The sequence below is a fragment of the Felis catus genome, chromosome F2 (genome assembly GCF_018350175.1).
Source record: "Felis catus isolate Fca126 chromosome F2, F.catus_Fca126_mat1.0, whole genome shotgun sequence".
Classification (NCBI taxonomy): Eukaryota; Metazoa; Chordata; class Mammalia; order Carnivora; family Felidae; genus Felis; species Felis catus.
Genome location: NC_058385.1, coordinates 63,743,606 through 63,761,991, shown reverse-complemented (window position 1 = coordinate 63,761,991; position 18,386 = coordinate 63,743,606).

Here is an 18,386-nt window from a genome sequence, read left to right as displayed (position 1 = left end):
TGCTGTCAGTGCAGAGCCTACTTAGCATCCTTTGTCCCCTACCTCTCTCTGCCCCTCCCCCACTCACGCACACACACATACACAAACACACACACACACACTCTCTCTCTCTCTCTCAAAAATAAATGAACATTAAAAAATCTACTCATGTCTTTCATTTTTACCAAGATGTAGATGACTGGTGTAAAATCAGCTTCTCTTGCAATTCCACTGGGAGAGGTAGTGGCATATTAGCACAAAGTTTTAGGCAGAGGGAGAAAAAGTATTTATGATAAAACTATAGAAAAGTAGAAATGGTTTTTAAATGTGAAATATGTGCACAAGAATCCATATGCAGCAAATAGAGGAGCATACTATTTGGTAAAAATCCTATACAATAATGAATATTGATTTTGTAATGGTACAAAAGGTTATTTTTTAAAAGTTTAACTCATCCTACCTTCATCTCTTTAACTTTTGACTTGTGGCATTTCGCTTTGAATGTAAACAAATTTCAGTTAACGTTGAATCAGAATGACTGGTTTTAATCAGCTGTCCATTAGGTTGCAGTTGTGTGTAAATTTCCAGCCCCTTCAAAGGGGTGTTTATTCAACATTTATCTTAAGGTCAGCCCTCAGAACCTGGTAGAATACTGAGAACAGAATCATAGAAACAAGACTAGATGGTCTCCTCCCTCAATCTAGAAAAAACTATATCTGAATGAACATGTGAACATCTGGGCCTTCCCAAAGATATCCAAAAAACGTCAGCTTCCCACAGTAATTGATTTCAGGACTCAGCAACTCTTCTTAGACTCTCATCCTGAGCTTGACATGACTGTGACGTTGTTTCTCCCTAAGGACCCCACACACACTGTTTCCCTTCTCCTGCCAATCACCTGAAAATTTACAAGAAGACTGTGCATCCAAACTTGAATTGAAGGGCCTCTGTCTCTTGCTTGTGTCACTTTGGTGAAGTTATTTTGCCTCTCTGAGCCTAACTCCTTGTGTATAAGAAGGGAGTCATTAATTGCATCTCAGGGCATGGCCATGTGGATTAAAGGACACATGGGTTTATGGACCTATCCATGATAATGATAAATGGTAGCTGTATCACCCAAACCAGGACTGTCCCTCTTCTGCCCATTGCATATGGCTATACCCTCTTCAGCAGCCCCTTCCAGAAAATTCTCCTTGCGATGTTTCTCAGCAGAAGTGCTATTGGCATTTTGGTAGGACAGCATGACTGCCCCCATCATGGCAAGATATTAATTATTTCTTTTTTTTTTTAATTTTTTTTCAACGTTTATTTATTTTTGGGACAGAGAGAGACAGAGCATGAACGGGGGAGGGGCAGAGAGAGGGAGACACAGAATCGGAAACAGGCTCCAGGCTCTGAGCCATCATCAGCCCAGAGCCCGACGCGGGGCTCGAACTCCCGGACCGCGAGATCGTGACCTGGCTGAAGTCGGACGCTTAACCGACTGCACCACCCAGGCGCCCCAAGATATTAATTATTTCTGACTCCATCACCAATTTCCAGTAGCACTCTCCTCTTCCCTAGTCACTATGAAAACCCAAAATACCACCATGCATTTTCTCATACACTCTGTAGCAAACCACAGTTTCCAGCTTCATGAGTTATTTGCAATTCTTCTCCAACCGCCCGGTAACAGGCAGCTATGATTTTTTTTTCCTCAGCCTAGCATCCATTTCCCCTTCTTTTGTTAACAGAGGGTTCACCCTCAGCCAGAAGGCGGGCACCAGCTGACAATACACCATGCCTTCAAGCCATAGCCATGGCCCACGCCCCTGCTCCCATATTCCCCCTTTCCATGCTGACTATCCCATCCCTGCTCTTGAGACTCCCAGTGTTTGTCATGATCTTGCATCAGCGCAGCTAGTAAGAGAGAATTAACCTCCTGCACAGCAGGGAACCTTCACGACCCTGCCCCATAGTCAAGGGCTGATGTACCTTCTAATTGATGGATGTCCCTGCCATCAATATTGCATCTCACCCTAGAGTAACAGAGCTCTGAGTTCTTTTCAGGAAATTGCTTCTACTCCATTGGATGTAGTTGTGATGGGCTGTCATGCAGAGTTCTCTAGTCTCCTCTAGCCAAGTGTGGGCATAAACTCTAAACTAGGCCAACCAGATGCTCTGTCCCTAAAATGTGAGTAGAAAGTGGTGGGACACAGGGCAGAAAAAAAGTGTTTACTAAATTTTTATCTCAAATCATCCTAGCAGTGAGGCCTGAGGTACTAATAAATACACCTAGACATAGTTCTAACATCCAGTAGAAACTCACCGATACAGCTGTGCCTGTTGCCAAAATATTGAAATACTTCCATAGCAATTAGTAGATAACTGCCTTCCCTCACCCCTGAATGTCTTCTTCACCATCCCTTTCCCGGGACCATTATCCCAGGTCTCCCTTTGATCCAACAACAGTAGAATTAACTCTTATACTATTGTCTGAATGTTTGTGTCTCCTCAAAATTCACATGTTGAAATCCTAACCCCCAAATGTAGTGGTATTAAGAGATGGAGCCTTTGAAAGTTGCTTAAATCATGAGTCTGGAACCCTCATGAATGGGATTTGCACTCTTCTAAAAAATGCTCTAGGGGAATCCCTAGCCTTTTCCACCATGTGAGGTTACAAGGAGAAGTCTGCAACCCAGAAGGGGACCCTCATCCCACCGTACTGGCATCCTGAGCTCAGACTTCCGGTGTCCAGAACTGTAAGAAATAAATTTCCGTTGTTTATTGGCTGTGCAGTCCATGGCATATTGTTATAGCAGCCCAAAAGGAAGGGATAAAACACCCTACATCAGCTAAGGGCCCCTGGGTCTCTGCTCAAGTGTGGCCACTGGCACCCCTTCAGACTGGGCTGTGCCTGCGCCATATTGTTGTCCAATTTTTTAAATATCAGCGCAGAACTCCAGAATATCTTTGGTTTCTGTACTTCCTGAAGTTCTTGTTCAGTTCTGTGAGCTACCCCATTTTTTCTAAATCTGCTTTTTTTTTCTGCTAACTAAAGAACTCCAATGGAGTCAATCTTCATTTTACCAACCCTGAAGCTGAGACAAAGAAGAGAGCACATCCAACCTTCCCTAGAGGACTAATAGCAAAGTCAACACTAGAATTCCTAAATGTCTTAACTCCTAGACCAGAGCTTTTCCCCACCAGAGTGCACTGACCCTTTTCCAAGCAATACTGGTGGTACCTCCTATGCATATATAGGCTTTTTGCTTTATGAAGTACATTCAAGTATCTCATCCTATTTTAATACATCAGATCTGCAAGGCAAGAATCATTCCAAAGGTTAAAATCATACTGTCTTATTCTGTCCTTTGTGGGGCTGGAGTCCCCCCAGCTCCACACAATCACCTTTCATATTCCTGAACCAGTGATTAAGACATTCCTCCTCTTCTCATCTCCATGGCCCAGATCAAAGTCAGGACTTTAAAAGCAGCCAAGTTTTTCATGGGTGACAGCACCCTGTCAATGTATGCGCGCTGCATAAAAGGTTCTATTCATGGCATAATAGGGTTGGAGCAAGCCTAAGGGATTATATATGTGTGCTAACCCCTCCCCTTTATGAATGAAGAAACTGAGGTCCAGTGAATCAAATCCACTGTCCAAATCCCCAGAAAGAGTCAGTGGCAGATATTACTAGATTTAGTATCATCTGACAATAAGCCACGACTCTTTCCAATAATAGTAATACCATAATAATAAGAAAAGACTTTACTGAGAGTCTTTTGGATACCAAATATTTGAGAAGACTCAAAGAGACAATTTTAATTATTTAAATTATTATTTTGGTAAAGTAATTCATACATGTAATTTAAAAACTCAAATAATACTAATAGCTTATTTTAAAATATTGTCTTGCTTTCCACAAGTAGTCACTTTTAACTCTTAGCAGTTTTTTTCTGACATTTTCAAATCTCCATATTTCTAGATAAAACACATGTACTGCTATATGTTTATTAATCAATTTTAAGCATCATTCTTATGTTTCCTATTATGGTAGAAGAGGGTGTAGTCTTCTAGGCTTCCATCCTCTATTCTCCTCTATCTTTCCAATATGAGTAGATTACATTTTTTTATTAAATCCGTATTCAGTGTTTCCATTCATATGCTTTGCAAATATTATTCATATAAAATCATCATAATGCATTATGATTATTTTCCCTTTTTACTTTTAGTTTTTCCAGGAGTTAATTATTGCCTTGATTTTCATCTGCTACATTTTCTTTTTGCTTTTTTGCTGATCTTTCCAACTATTTCCAATAACATCTTAGTACAGTTTCATAAAGCCACATATATTAGGTAAGAAAAAAATTTAAACATCCCTCCTTCTCCAGGCAGATTTCTCTTTAGACCTGCTGTTCAGTGTCATCCTGGCCTTTGCTTAACTACTTGAAATTCCCTCAGTCTTTCTCCAAGATTGGCTTCCTGATTTTCTGGAAATCATGTCTTCTTCAAGTATATTTTCTTGTTTTGGTTGATTACATCCTCCAGGAGTTTTCTCCAGGTGAAAAGATGGTTCAGCAGTAGCAGGCATGGTGATGATAGCTTGTCTCTTGAATCATGCTATTTCGATCTGAATGGCTGCCCTATGCACATGAAGCCCAAGTATTATCCTGGGCGTTCTCTTTATTTCTCTCCTATGCTGAATATACTGTTTTCCATGTTGCACATCTTCCCAGAGCTAATTTTACTCTGTTGTTTTGAAGAAGGACATCCTCTAGTGGTATCATAACATGGGTACATGAGGAGGGAAGAGAGACTTTTGAGATTTTGTTTGTATTTACTTTTAAATTTCATTACTAGTTTGGCTATGCATAGAATTTTAGCTTAGAAGTAATTTCCCTTCAAAATTTTGAAGACATTTCTCCCTTATTTCTTGCTTCTAGCATTGCTGGTGTAATGAAGAAGCCATTTCTGACTTTTAATCAACTCCATTCCAAGCAGAACTAACCTTTCCCTCCTTTAAACTATTATTGTAATTATTGTATATTTTTGCAAAAAAAAACTTACTTTAAGAGAGCTCTTCTATTGCTGTCAACTCTGGGTGATATTTAATATATTTCTTTCTTACCTGCCCAGGTAGAATGTCTGCTTTCTGGGAGACACTAAAATAGGGCAATATAAAAAAGCATGGATTCTAGCAGAGTTCTGGCACCACTAGTAACCTTGGATAAGTTACTGAAACTCTTTGTTCCCATTTCCTAATTTCTAAAACAGGAACAGTAAGGGTATGTACCTCATGGATATATTGTAACTATTAAATGAATTAATCTATCCAACTTAATTAATCCATGAAAAACCTAAGAAGTGTGTCAGGCACCTAGTAAGTTCCTCACTGCTAGCTGATATTAACTGCACCAGATACCTCTTTGTATCATCCACTCTTTTTATTCCATCTTTTTGTACAATGAGGTCTTAATATATATGTGTGCATTTAAAATTTACTATTAGAAAATTATATAGATAAAATATACCAGAAATAAACTCTATACCTATTTGCACAAAAAATTAGTCCTAAATGTTCAGACAATAATTAGAAAAAATATATATATTTTACTAATTTGTAATATGTACTTTTTGCAATTTGTAATACGCACTTTTGTCTTGGTCAAAAATTCACTTCAGTGAGCAGTGTGGGAGCAAGACCCTAATAGAATTGTAATTGCTTTAATATTTGCACTGCTAGGAGCATTCAGGGTAATGCAGCCCTGCAAAAGTCTAGAATCATGTGCTGTATTGCTGGACCAAATTCTTTTTCCTGAGTACCAGGTTTGCTATGGTTTAAACCTTAAAGACTGACACCACTGTGAAGTGCATCAGTGGGATAACCCATAGCCTCTCGCTTTGCTTATAGTAGGGATTCAACAAAGACTTGTCAGTGTAAGTTATTTCAACAGGAATCAGAAGCAGGGTTCCAACTGGTTGAGGAAGTCTTTTTGCTTTGATTCTTCCTGTGTAAAAACTATCAATTACAAGGCCTCTGTGGAGAAGCAGATGTGCTAATATCACAACATAGGGCCTTAGTCTTAATAGGGGCTTGATAAGGGTTTGCTACATTGCATTGAATGAAATTAATCAGTTATGCCTCCTCAATTCTTCCCATATGGCTATCGTCAGTTTTAAGTCATCCACCTAAATCCATATGCATAGCACATGGTGACTGTCTGACTAAGAGGGTAGGTGACAGAAACTTCAGGAGCCATCCACTTATTTATATATTCATTTAATCAGTAAATACTTATTCATCACCTGTGACCTTCCAGGCAATATTCAAGGTATTGGGGATACAGAGTAAAGAAAAGAAGTGCCTGCTTCTTAGAACTTACCCTTGCTGGGGAGAGACAGAAAACACATAAACCAATAAATATATAACATATTGTCATTGGTAAGTGCTAGGAAGAAGAATAGGACAGGGGTGGAGAGGCGTCCAGGTGGCCCAGTCAGTTAAGCATCCAGCTCTTGGTTTTGGCTCAGGTCATGGTCTCACAGTTCATGAGATCAAGCCCGGCATCCGGCTGTGTGCTGATAGCATGGAACCTGCTTGGGATTCTCTCTCTCACTCTCTCTCTGCCCCTCCTCTCTCTCAAACAAATTGATATATATATTTTTTTTTTTAATTAAAAAGATGGAGATGGAAATGGACAAAAGCTGCCCTTTTAGATGGAGGCTCAGGGATGAGCCCCAGCACAGAGCATTTGAGCAGAGACTGAATGGAGGCAGGGAGCCCACTGTGGAACTAGCTGGAGGGCAGAGAAAAGCAAAAGTGCAAAGCCTGTGAGGTTGGAGGGACTGGCAGGATGCCTCTGAGAGAGAAGAGGAGTAAGAAAGATAGACATGGTTGAGGGATGAGATCAGAGAGGCTGCTGGGTCCACATAGCATAAAGCCCACAGGCAAAGGCTTTGGGTTTTTACTCTGCGTGAGAAGGGGAGTCTTAAACATATGAGTGATATGGTTGGATTTAACTACCAAGACCATTCAGCATCCAGATGTGTCTTTCTCATTTGCTTCCCTTATCTGAAAATCTTGCTTTTTTTAAAATAAGGTATCCACTTTTTAAAGTTTATTTATTTATTCAGAGAGAGAGAGAGAGAGAGAGAGAGAGAGAGAGCAAGAGAAGGACAAAGAGAGAGGGAGAGAGAGAATCCCAACCAGGTTCTGCTGTCTCAGTACAGAGCCAGATGTGGGGCTCAAACTCACGAACCATGAGATCATGACCTGAGCCAAAATCAAGAGTCTGATGCTTAATCAACTGAGCCACCCTGGCACCCCTGAAAATCTTGTTTTTGAGAATGATGGCAAGCAGAATTTTATAGGATAGCCATTTTGCTTTCAAAATTTCTTGAGATAAACAATTATGTATGATCCTCACCACAAAGCTATTGTTATAGAAAGAGCACATAGTATCATCTATTTATTTTTGAGAGAGAGACAGAGCACAAGCCAGGGAGGGACAGATACACACACACACACACACACACACACACACACACACACACAGAATCTAAAGCAGGCTCCAGGCTCTGAGCTATCAGCACAAAGCCCAATGTGGGGTTCGAACTCACGAACCATGAGATCATGAGATCATGACCTGAACTGAAGTCAGACACTTAACTAACTGAGCCACCCAGGTGCCCCAGAAAAATGTTTCTTGTAGGCCATGGCAGATTTCCAGGAAGAACTACCACTTTAGGATGGGGTTCAACTCACTGCATAATTCATTCAAATTCTCAAACACCACAAAAACGCTTCTGTTTAGAGACCCAAAGGAGGCTCCAAGACCATAAAGGGTTACATATATTCCTTGCCTAGAGGAGGTGTCTGGCACAGAGACCCAACCTTAAACTGGGGAAGAAATGCTCACAAACCTTCAGTTCATTCTGAACCTCTTGCGAAGGGAACTTGCCAAGTCTGATCTGTCAGCACTTGTGATAATGGAGTAATTTTTGACTGCCTGTGATGATAGCACTGATCAAGATTTCAAAATATGTTCTTAACTACGTAGGACAAAAATGCATTCTCATCTAAGAGGTTTCAAATCAACGATCAGAATGAACATGTCCATCGAACCTTTGAAATAACTAGATGCAGCATGGTTGGTTTGCTCCTGGGATACCATTTACATTCATTTATAACATTGTAAGAGCTTCAGGAATTTTATTTGATACTGAAACCCAGCCACGTCTAGAGGAAGGAAAAATTCTGTTGGTGAAGGTGTGAAATTCTGGTAAACATGAAGCATGTCTCAAAAAGCAGTTCCCTTTAAAACTTGTGAATATAGTTTTTATGTTTGAACTTCACAATTCAAATGACTGTCGGTCATCACCAAGTCTGTGGGGCTAAACTGAAACACAAGAATTGACTTGGATGGCCTTACACAGTCTTCCTTTTTTTTTTTTTTAAATCTAATTGTGTGATGCATGCAAGTGGAATTTTCCTGGAGTCTCAAGTGTATTCTTTTTGTTTTTCCCAAATTTTTTCATTGTATTACAGCAGCTGCTTTTATGCACAGTTGATCTCGTTGGAGTGGCATTTTCTTGTGTATTTGCCCAGAAAAAAGTCTGTTACAGTGTCCTTGGAGTTCATGATCTACTGATTTCCATAATAAGTTTCTGTCTATAGACTTTCTAATCAATTCTAGAAAGACCCATTAAAAGTATAGACTCTTAAAGAGTTGAAAGCTGTAAGAGTCTTCATCTGGAGTTAGTTACATGAGGTAGTGTGGAGTGGGGGGGGGATGAGAAATCATTCCAGCCGGGGAACACTCATACAGAAAAAAAGAATCATCCGCTGGAAGGATTTGTGGGATTATCTCCTCCATTTTCTGCTTTCAGGGAAGAAATCATCTAAGTCATTTCAACTCCTCAAACTACCCTCATACTTTTGCTAAGACTTTAGTGAAGGCAAATCACCCTCATCTCCTCCCTTTGTACTGACATCCTCATTTGGGGGAAAGCCTTTCATTCCTAGATACTAAATAGCTCTCCAGAAGACAGAAACCTACACTCAAGGGATTTTTCCCAGAGAGGGGGAAAACAAACAGAAACACCTGTGTATATCTACATCTACATCTACATCTACATCTACATCTACATCTACATCTACATTCAGAGAGAGAGAAAGAGAGAGACTTTAAGTTGAAGCTAATAAGTTGTAAGATACTCCAAAATCGCTATGAAAAAAAAAACTAACACCATTCCTGCTTCATACTGAAATGCTTTGGTTCAAATTCATATATTTTTAAAAATGTTTTATTAAAACATTTTTTAATGTTTATTTACTTTTGAAAGACAAAGAGACACAGCGGGAGTAAAGGAAGAGGAGAAAGAGAGGGAGACACAGAATCCGAAGCAGGCTCCAGGCTCTGAGCTGTCAGCACAGAGCCCAAGGTGGGGCTCGAACTCATGAACCTTAAGATCATTACCTGAGCCAAAGTCGGATGCCTAACTGACTGAGCCACCCAGGGGCCCTGATTTATATAATTTTTAAAATAGTTTTTTAATATCTTTTTAGTGAAATAATTCCTGTTCATTATGAAAAACTATACAAGAAGAAAAAAAATAAAAGAATATCCTAAAATTCAACCTCCTTGAAACAGCTACTGCTTTTTTTTTTTTTATTACAGGATTTTTTTTAATGTTGAGGGAGATAGAACCAGTAGGGAAGGGGCAAAGACAGAGAGGGAGACAGAGAATTCCAAAGAGGCTTTGCACTGCCAGCACAGAGCCCAGTGTGGGGCTCGAACTCAACAAACCTTGAGATCATGACCTGAGCCAAAATCAACAGTCAGATACTTAACCGACTGAGCCACCCAGGTGCCCCAAAACAGCTACTGTTTATAGCCACTGCTTAAAACTATTAACTCTGCATAGCTAGAACAAACAATTCTAAAATTTGTATGGAACCAGAAAAGACCCCCAATATCCAAAGCAATCTTGAAAAAGAAAACCAAAGCTAGAGGCATCACAATCCCAGACTTCAAGCTGTATTACAAAGCTGTAATCAACAAGACAGTATGGCACCAGCACAAACAGACGCTCAGATCAATAGAACAGAGTAGAGAACCCAGAAATGGACTCACAAGCGTATGTATGGCTAACTAATCTTTGACAAAGCAGGAAAGATTATCCAATGGAATGAAGACAGTCTCTTCAGCAAGTGGGGCTCGGAAAACTGGACAGCTACATGCAGAAAAATGAACCTGGGCCACTTTCTTACACCATACACAAAAATAAACTCAAAATGGATGTAAGACCTTAATGTAAGACTGGAAGCCATCAAAATCCTCGAGGAGGAAGCAGGCAAAAACCTCTTTGACCTCAGCCACAGCAACTTCTTACTCAACACGTCTCCACAGGCAAGGGAAACAAGAGCAAAAATGAAATATTGGGACCTCATCAAAATAAAAGGCTTCTGCACAGTGAAGGAAACAATCAGCAAAACTAAAAGGCAATCGACAGAATGGGAGAAAATATTTGCAAATGATATATCAGATAAAAGGTCAGAGTCCAAAATCTATAAAGAACTTATCAAACCCAACACCCAAAAAACAATCCAGTGAAGAAATGGGCAAAAGACATGAATAGACACATCTCCAAAGAAGACATCCAGATGGCCAACTGACACATGAAAAAATGCTCAACATCACTCATCATCAGGGAAATACAAGTCAAAACCACAATGAGATACCACCTCACACCTGTCAGAATGGCTAACATTAACAACTCAGGCAACAACAGATGTTGGCGAGGATGCGGACAAAGAGGATCTCTTTTTCATTGTTGGTGGGAATGCAAGCTGGTGCAGCCACTCTGGAAAACAGTATGGAGATTTCTCAAAAAATTAAAAATAGAATTACCTTACAACCCAGCAATTGCACTTCTAAGTATTTATCCAAGGGATACAGGTATGCTGTTTCAAAGGATCACATGCACCCCAATGTTTATAGCAGCACTATCAACAATAGCCAAAATATGGAAAGAGCCCAAAAGTCCATCAATGGATGAATGGATAAGGAAGGTGTGGTGTATATATACAATGGAGTATTACTCGGCAATCAAAAATAATGAAATCTTGGGGCGCCTGGGTGGCTCAGTCGGTTAAGCGGCCGACTTCAGCTCAGGTCATGATCTCAAGGTCTGTGGGTTCAAGCCCTGCGTCGGGCTCTGTGCTGACAGCTCAGAGCCTGGAGCCTGTTTCAGATTCTGTGTCTCCCTCTTTCTGACCCTCCCCTGTTCATACTCTGTCTCTGTCTCAAAAATAAATAAACGTTAAAAAAAATGAAACCTTGCCATTTGCAACTTTGTGGATGGAACTAGACGGTATTATCCTAAGCGAAATTAGTCAGAGAAAGACAAATATATGACTTCACTCATATGAAAACTTTAAGATACAAAACAGATGAACATAAGGGAAGAGAAGCAAAAAATAATATAAAAACAGGGAGGGGAACAAAACATAAGAGACTCTTAAATATGGAGAACAAACAGAGGGTTGCTGGAGGGGTGGTGGGAGGGGGGATGGGCTAAATGAGTAAGGGGCATTAAGGAATCTACTCCTGAAATCATGGTTGCACTATACGCTAACTAACTTGGATGTAAATTAAAAAGTAAATAAATTAGGGGCAGCCGGGTGGCTCTGTCGGTTAAGCATTCGACTTTGGCTCCGGTCATGATCTTGTGGTTTATAGGTTCAAGCCCCACATCTGACTCTGCGCTGACAGCTCAGAGCCTGGAGCCTGCTTCGGATTCTGTCTCACTCGCTCTCTGCCCCTCCCCCACTCACTCTCTGTCTCTATCTCAAAAATAAACATATAGATAAATAAATAAATAAATAAATAAATAAATAAATAAAATAAAAACTATTTCCTCTGTATGTAAGGATCTCTGAGAATATTTTACGATGAGCTCATGCTTTTTACACTTTTGTAACTCTTTCTTCTCACTGATCATACTACTACCATCTTTCCATGTTTTAAATAGATATCTTTATCATAATTTTAATTAATTTAAAACGTATTTGATATTTTTAAAATCATCTGCAGCCTCCAAGTCTTGTGGAAGTACGGCAGCCTGGGTACTCAACAACGTTTCCATTGAAAAAACCTCAAAAGCCATATAAACATATCTAAATAAGGTCTATTAAAATACATTGTTAAGCTAGTAAGAAAGTAAAAAAAAAATCCTTAGAAGCCAAAAATTAATAAAAGGCAGGAATCCAGAGGTGAGCAAGCACTTAAGCATGCTTTTGTCCTAGCGCATCTGCCAACTCCTGGAGACTGATCTATTTTTACAGTCTCTCAAGCTCAAGGCCAGGGCCTCTCAAGGGAGAATTCTTCTAGGTGACTCCCACATACAGCTGGAAATCTTAATGGCTGCACCACCAATGAAAGGGAGATCCAGAATTACACCCACTCTGAGAAGCCGACAGTAAAGATTTTTTTTTTTTTTAATCTTGGAAATGAGTGAATGGATGGAGAAAGAGATTCTCTGAGAAACTATAGCCCAAAGATAGTCATCAAAGTTTATGGCCTGAATTCACACTCTCCATGGAATTAAAAAGCCCAAGGCTAAGAGTTATTTTGAAATGGTCACATGTTGATGTTATCCCTAAACATCCAGCAGAAACAAATTTGATCCTCTCTGGAGGAACTCACTTTATTTTTTTTTTTTTTATTTTTTTTTTTTAAAGCTTTCTGACAGCATTTTATTTTTATTTTATTTTTTTTTTTCAACGTTTATTTATTTTTGGGACAGAGAGAGACAGAGCATGAACGGGGGAGGGGCAGAGAGAGAGGGAGACACAGAATCGGAAACAGGCTCCAGGCTCCGAGCCATCAGCCCAGAGCCTGACGTGGGGCTCGAACTCACGGACCGCGAGATCGTGACCTGGCTGAAGTCGACGCTTAACCGACTGCGCCACCCAGGCGCCCCTGGAGGAACTCACTTTAAACACGGACCTCAAATAATTCCACTGATAAGGTTCCAAAGAATATGAATATGCATTTAAAAAAATCTCATAATACATAAGGAAATAAGAGATCATGAGCAACAGACAGCAGAAATAAAACAGACAATAGAACCAGATCTGCAAAAACTTTAGATGGTGAAATTAATAAGCACACAATAAGTTATGTTCAAGAAAATAAGACATGGAATTGAGAATATGATAAGAAAAAAGAATTATAACAATGGCTACGTAGATTTGGAAAGAAAAAGGAGCTTTTAGGAAAGAAAATCCTAGGGGCACCTGGATGGCTCAGTTGGTTAAGTGTCCCACTTCGGCTCAAGTCATGATCTCATGGTTTGTGGGTTCCAGCCCCACGTTGTGCTCTGTGCTGACAGCTCAGAGCCTGGTGCCTGCTTCAGATTCTGTGTCTCCTTTTCTCTCCATCCCTTCCCAGCTTGTGTGCTCTTTCTCTAAATAAATAAATAAATAAATAAAAGTTTTTAAAAAAAGAAAAGAAAAGAAAATCCTAATATTTGAAAAATTAAAAACCCAAATCTAGAGAACCAATACTAAAACACATACAAACAATAAAATCTGAAAGGTAGCAAAATGTAAAATTAACATATAAAAATCAATATCCTTCATATACATGAAATCATAGAAGAGTGAAATTCCATTTACAGTAGCAATAAAAAAGATTAAATACTTAGAAATGAGCTTACATGAAATTTGCCAAATCTACATGGGAAAAATGTCAAAATACTTCTAAAAGACCTATGAACTTAAACAAATGGACAGACTTCCCTTGTTCTTGAATAAAATGGCTCAACATTATAAAGATGTTAGTTGTCCATAAGTTAATCATATAGCCTCCATAAAAATACCAAGAAGCTTTTATCTTAAAATGAGATAAGTTAATATTAAAAGTCACATGAAAAAATAAACATGCAAGAATAGCCAGGGAAACACTGAACAAGAACCATTAACAAGTGAGGGAAGAAGAAATCTCTATCAGCCAAATATGTCAGAAAGCTGTTATAAGTACAAGAGTGTTGCACTAGTTCATGAATAGACACATAGATCATGGAATAGACTAGAAAAATACATATGGAAATGTAATGTGTGATAAAGTTGGCATCTCTAGGCACTGAGACCAAACTTGGCTTGGGACAACTGGAAATCTACTTAGAGGTAAAATTGCATCCCTAACTCATACTATACACAGGGAAAAAAAAAAAACAAAAAAAAAAAAAACAGAAAAGACCAAATGGATAAGAAGCCTAATTACAAAAAAGAAGCCATGCAAGTACTAACAGAACATGTAGAATTTTTTTTTTGAATCCTGTAAGGAAATGCTTACTAAATATGTTTAAAAATTCAGATACAATAGAAGATTCATCAATTCAACTAGATAAAAATAAAAACAAATTAAAGGAAGCTTTGCATGGTACAAAGCTCTATGAACAAAGTCAAAAGACAAATTCCAAAATGGAAGACAGTATTTGTAGTATGTCTTATAGATACAGAACTAGTATCGCTAATAGGTGAAGAACTCTTAGACATCAAATGAGAAAAGACTAAAACCCAGGGGCAAAACATGTGACGGAGAAAATAGCCCCCTAGGGGCGCCTGGGTGACTCAGTCAGCTAAGCATCAGACTTTGGCTCAGGTCATGATCTCACAGTTTGTGAGTTTGAGCCCAGCGTTGGGCTCTGTGCTGACAGCTCAGAGCCTGGAGCCTGCCTCGGATTTTGTGTCTCCCTCTCTCTGCCCTGCCCCTGCTTGTGCTCCGTCACTCTCTGTCTCTCAAAAATGAATAAACGTTAAAAATTTTTTTAAAGAAAATAGCCCCCTAAAAAGATATAAAATATTCCTTACACTATTAAAAGAACTTCAGGGGTGCCTAGGTGGCTCAACTGGTTAAGTGACCAACTCTTGATTTTGGCTCAGGTCATGATCTCCCCGTCATGGGATTGAGCCCTGAGCATCGGTTTCCATGCTGAGCATGGAGCCGGCTTGGGATTCTCTGTCTCTGTCTCTGTCTCTGTCTCTCTCTCTCTCTGTCTCACTCTATGCCCCTCTCCCCCTGATCACACCCTATCTCTCAAAATAAATAAACTTAAAAAAAAAGAACTTCAACCTCACCACAAATAAATTCAAATTAAAAGGAGAAACACCACAGAGCAGTTAACAGTTAATAGGTATGATGATGTATTCTGTTGGCAAAGCTGTAGGGTCACTAGTAGTCTCACACATGGCTGATAGGTGTGCAAAATGGCCCTCTCTATCCAGACGATAGTGTCACAAAGGCTGTTTAACTAGCTCTTACAGGCGTGTTTACTTCCTCAGGCTTCTGCCTCTTTGCACCCTGACTGATACAAAAGGCTCCACCAAGGAAATGAAAGTGTACCTCCAAGTATAATGACTTGGGTTTGTCATGTGAAATTTGATAGGTATTACTGTGCAAATCAATCACCTCTCCTATCTTGTAACTTTTTGTTTTTTGCTGCAATGCTGCCTTTTAGGGATACCTCTTAGAAGACAAACTCCCCTGTCTCTTTTTCACCGTTGGTCCCCGTTGCATGCCATAAAAAGCTAACTCTTCTGTGCTGCCTGGTTATACTTACACTTCCAAGCACTTGTACCCATGACCTTCAATTATATCTAAGATTTATCAAGGTTGTCCCCTGAACTCATTTTAATCATATAGTAGATGGATAAAAATATTTGCATTTGGAGGTCTCAGGGAGGAAAAAAGAATCTTTTTTTTTTCTCTACCTGTCTTCTGTTCTTCAGCTGGGGCTCTAACAGGTTAATAAAAGATTAAGAAGAGAAACACATACAGAAGTCTATTAACCTGTGCATTGTTTATATACGTGGGAGTACCCAGTGATGAGGAACTCAAAGGGGGTGATTTGAACGTGGGCTTGCATAGCATCTTAACAAAAGAACAATACGTGTTTAGAGGTGTCAAGCCAAAGGAAAAGCTTTGAGCTTCTAAGGCCAGCAAATTATGGGAAGGCAAATAGATGCGAAAACCAATGGTGGATAAGGGCTAGCTTTCGCAAGGGTTGTTATATAGGTTCCTTCGGTGCCGTCTCTAGACTGATAGGGATCTAGAGTTGTCTCTGGTGATTGACTTCTGTCCTTCCTAGAAGAGAGAGGTTGGGGGGGGGGGGGCTTTATCAATTTATGTCCTGGGTTTAGACAAATCGGGGGAAGGCAGAGAGTTTTTCAATAGCTTTTAGTTCAAAATAATCCTCATACCAAAGTGGCATATTTGAGGGTGGCATATTCTGATACTCTTCAGGAATAACCAGACTGTCTATTTATTTATTTATTTATTTATTTATTTATAATTTACATCCAAGTTAGTTAACATATAGTGCAATAATGATTTCAGGAGTAGAGTCCAGTGATTCAGCCCCTATGTATAACATCCAGTGCTCATCCCAACAAGTGTCTTCCTTAATGCCCCTTGGCCATTTAGCCCATCCACCCACCCACAACCCCTCTGGCAACCCTCTATTTGTTCTCAATATTTAAGAGTCTCTTATGTTTTATCCCCCTCCCTGTTTTTACATTATTTTTGCTTCTCTTCCCTTATGTTCATCTGTTTTATATCTTAAATTCCATATATGAGTGAAGTCATATGATATTTGTCTTTCTCTGACTGACTAATTTTGCTTAGCATAATATCCTCTAGTTCCATCCACGTTGCTGCAAGTGGCAAGATTTCATTCTTTTTGATTGCCGAGTAATACTCCATTGTGTATATATACCACATCTTCTTGATCCATTCATCCATTGATGAACATTTGGGCTCTTTCCATACTTTGGTTATTGTTGATAGCTCTGCTATAAACATTGGGGTGCATGTGCCCCTCTGAAACAACCCACCTCTATCCCTTGGATAAATACCTAGTAGTGCAATTGCTGGGTCGTAGGGTAGTTCTATTTTTAGTTTTTTGAGGAAACTCCATACGAGGTTGTCCAGAGTGGCTGCACCAGCTTGCATTCCCAACAACAATGCAAAAGAGATCCTCTTTCTCTGCATCCTTGCCAGCATCTGTTGTTGCCTGAATTGTAATGTTAGCCATTCTGACAGGTGTGAAGTAGTATCTCATTGTGGTTTTGGTTTGTATTTCCCTGATGATGATTAATGTTGAGCATTTTTTCATACCAGACACTGTCTTTTATCAAATAATTTCTAAGAAAATGGGGATATTATGGACTACAGCAGAACAGCAACACTTCTATGAGTGTTAACATGTGTCCAGGTTGCATAGGAATGTTACAGGGCAGGGGCAGGACAGGAATGTGTACGAAAACTGGTTCTGAAAGAGAGGACCTTCAAACTCTGTGTACCGTTTGACTTAGGCAATTCAGCAATTACTTGTAGAAATTGTCCTAAGGAATGATCATGGCTCTATGTGAAGTTTAAGTGACAAGGATAATCACAAAGCAGACACCCATGTCTCATAGGCATAAAGAAGGTCTGGAAGAATATATACCAAGGTGCAAACCGGGGTTTTTCTTGGGTCATGAGATACTAGACAATATAAATTTTCTTCTTTTGGGGAATCTGGGTGGCTCAGTCAGTTGAACGTCCGACTTCGGCTCAGGTCATGATCTCTTGGTTTGTCAATTCCAGCCTCGTGTTGGGCCCTGTGCTATCAGTGCAGAGCCTGCTTTAGGTCTCCCTCTACATTCTCTCTCTCTGTCTCTCTCTCTCTCTCTCAAACATAAACATTCAAATAATTTCTTCTTTCTGTTGTTCTCTATTGTTAATGTTCTCTATCGTTATTATGCCTTGTTCTTGTAATTTTTAGAGGTTATTTTTATTTTTTTAAAATTTTGTGTATGGTTCTTTTCTGACTTTGAAAACACTTAGTAATGTTCTTTGCTCTAGAAATTGAATTCCAGGGAGGAGGAATCTAGTTGCAAAGGGGAGAGTTGGGGAAACATCAAGAAGTTGAGTCCCCTCCCCTTCCTCAGACTATCTGTCCCGATATTAAGCCAGGTCTTCTGCAGCCCACACTCCTGCCGTGAAACGACTCCCACTGCGTCATGTAGACACCTGCAAGGGGTGGAGTGAATCCATGTTTGGGCAGAGAGCCTGGAAAAATGGAGGGTACTTGCCAAAAGGGAGTTCAAATTCCTTCAGAGTTTAATCATTTTCCATTTCTCCATAGCTAGATGACCTCCTGGTCTTCTCCTTCCTAAGAATCTCCCTAAAATTTGGGCACTTAGGTCTCAGGTATAAACCATCTGGAAAGAAATTATTCTGAAAATAAAACCTTTCTACACCAACAATAATGTCGGACTCTCTGAGTCAAGTGTTAGCCCTGACCCCTCAACAATGGTTAGATTCTCCCAGGTGTAGAGACAGTGAGAAAGATGCCATGATGGATGATGTGTG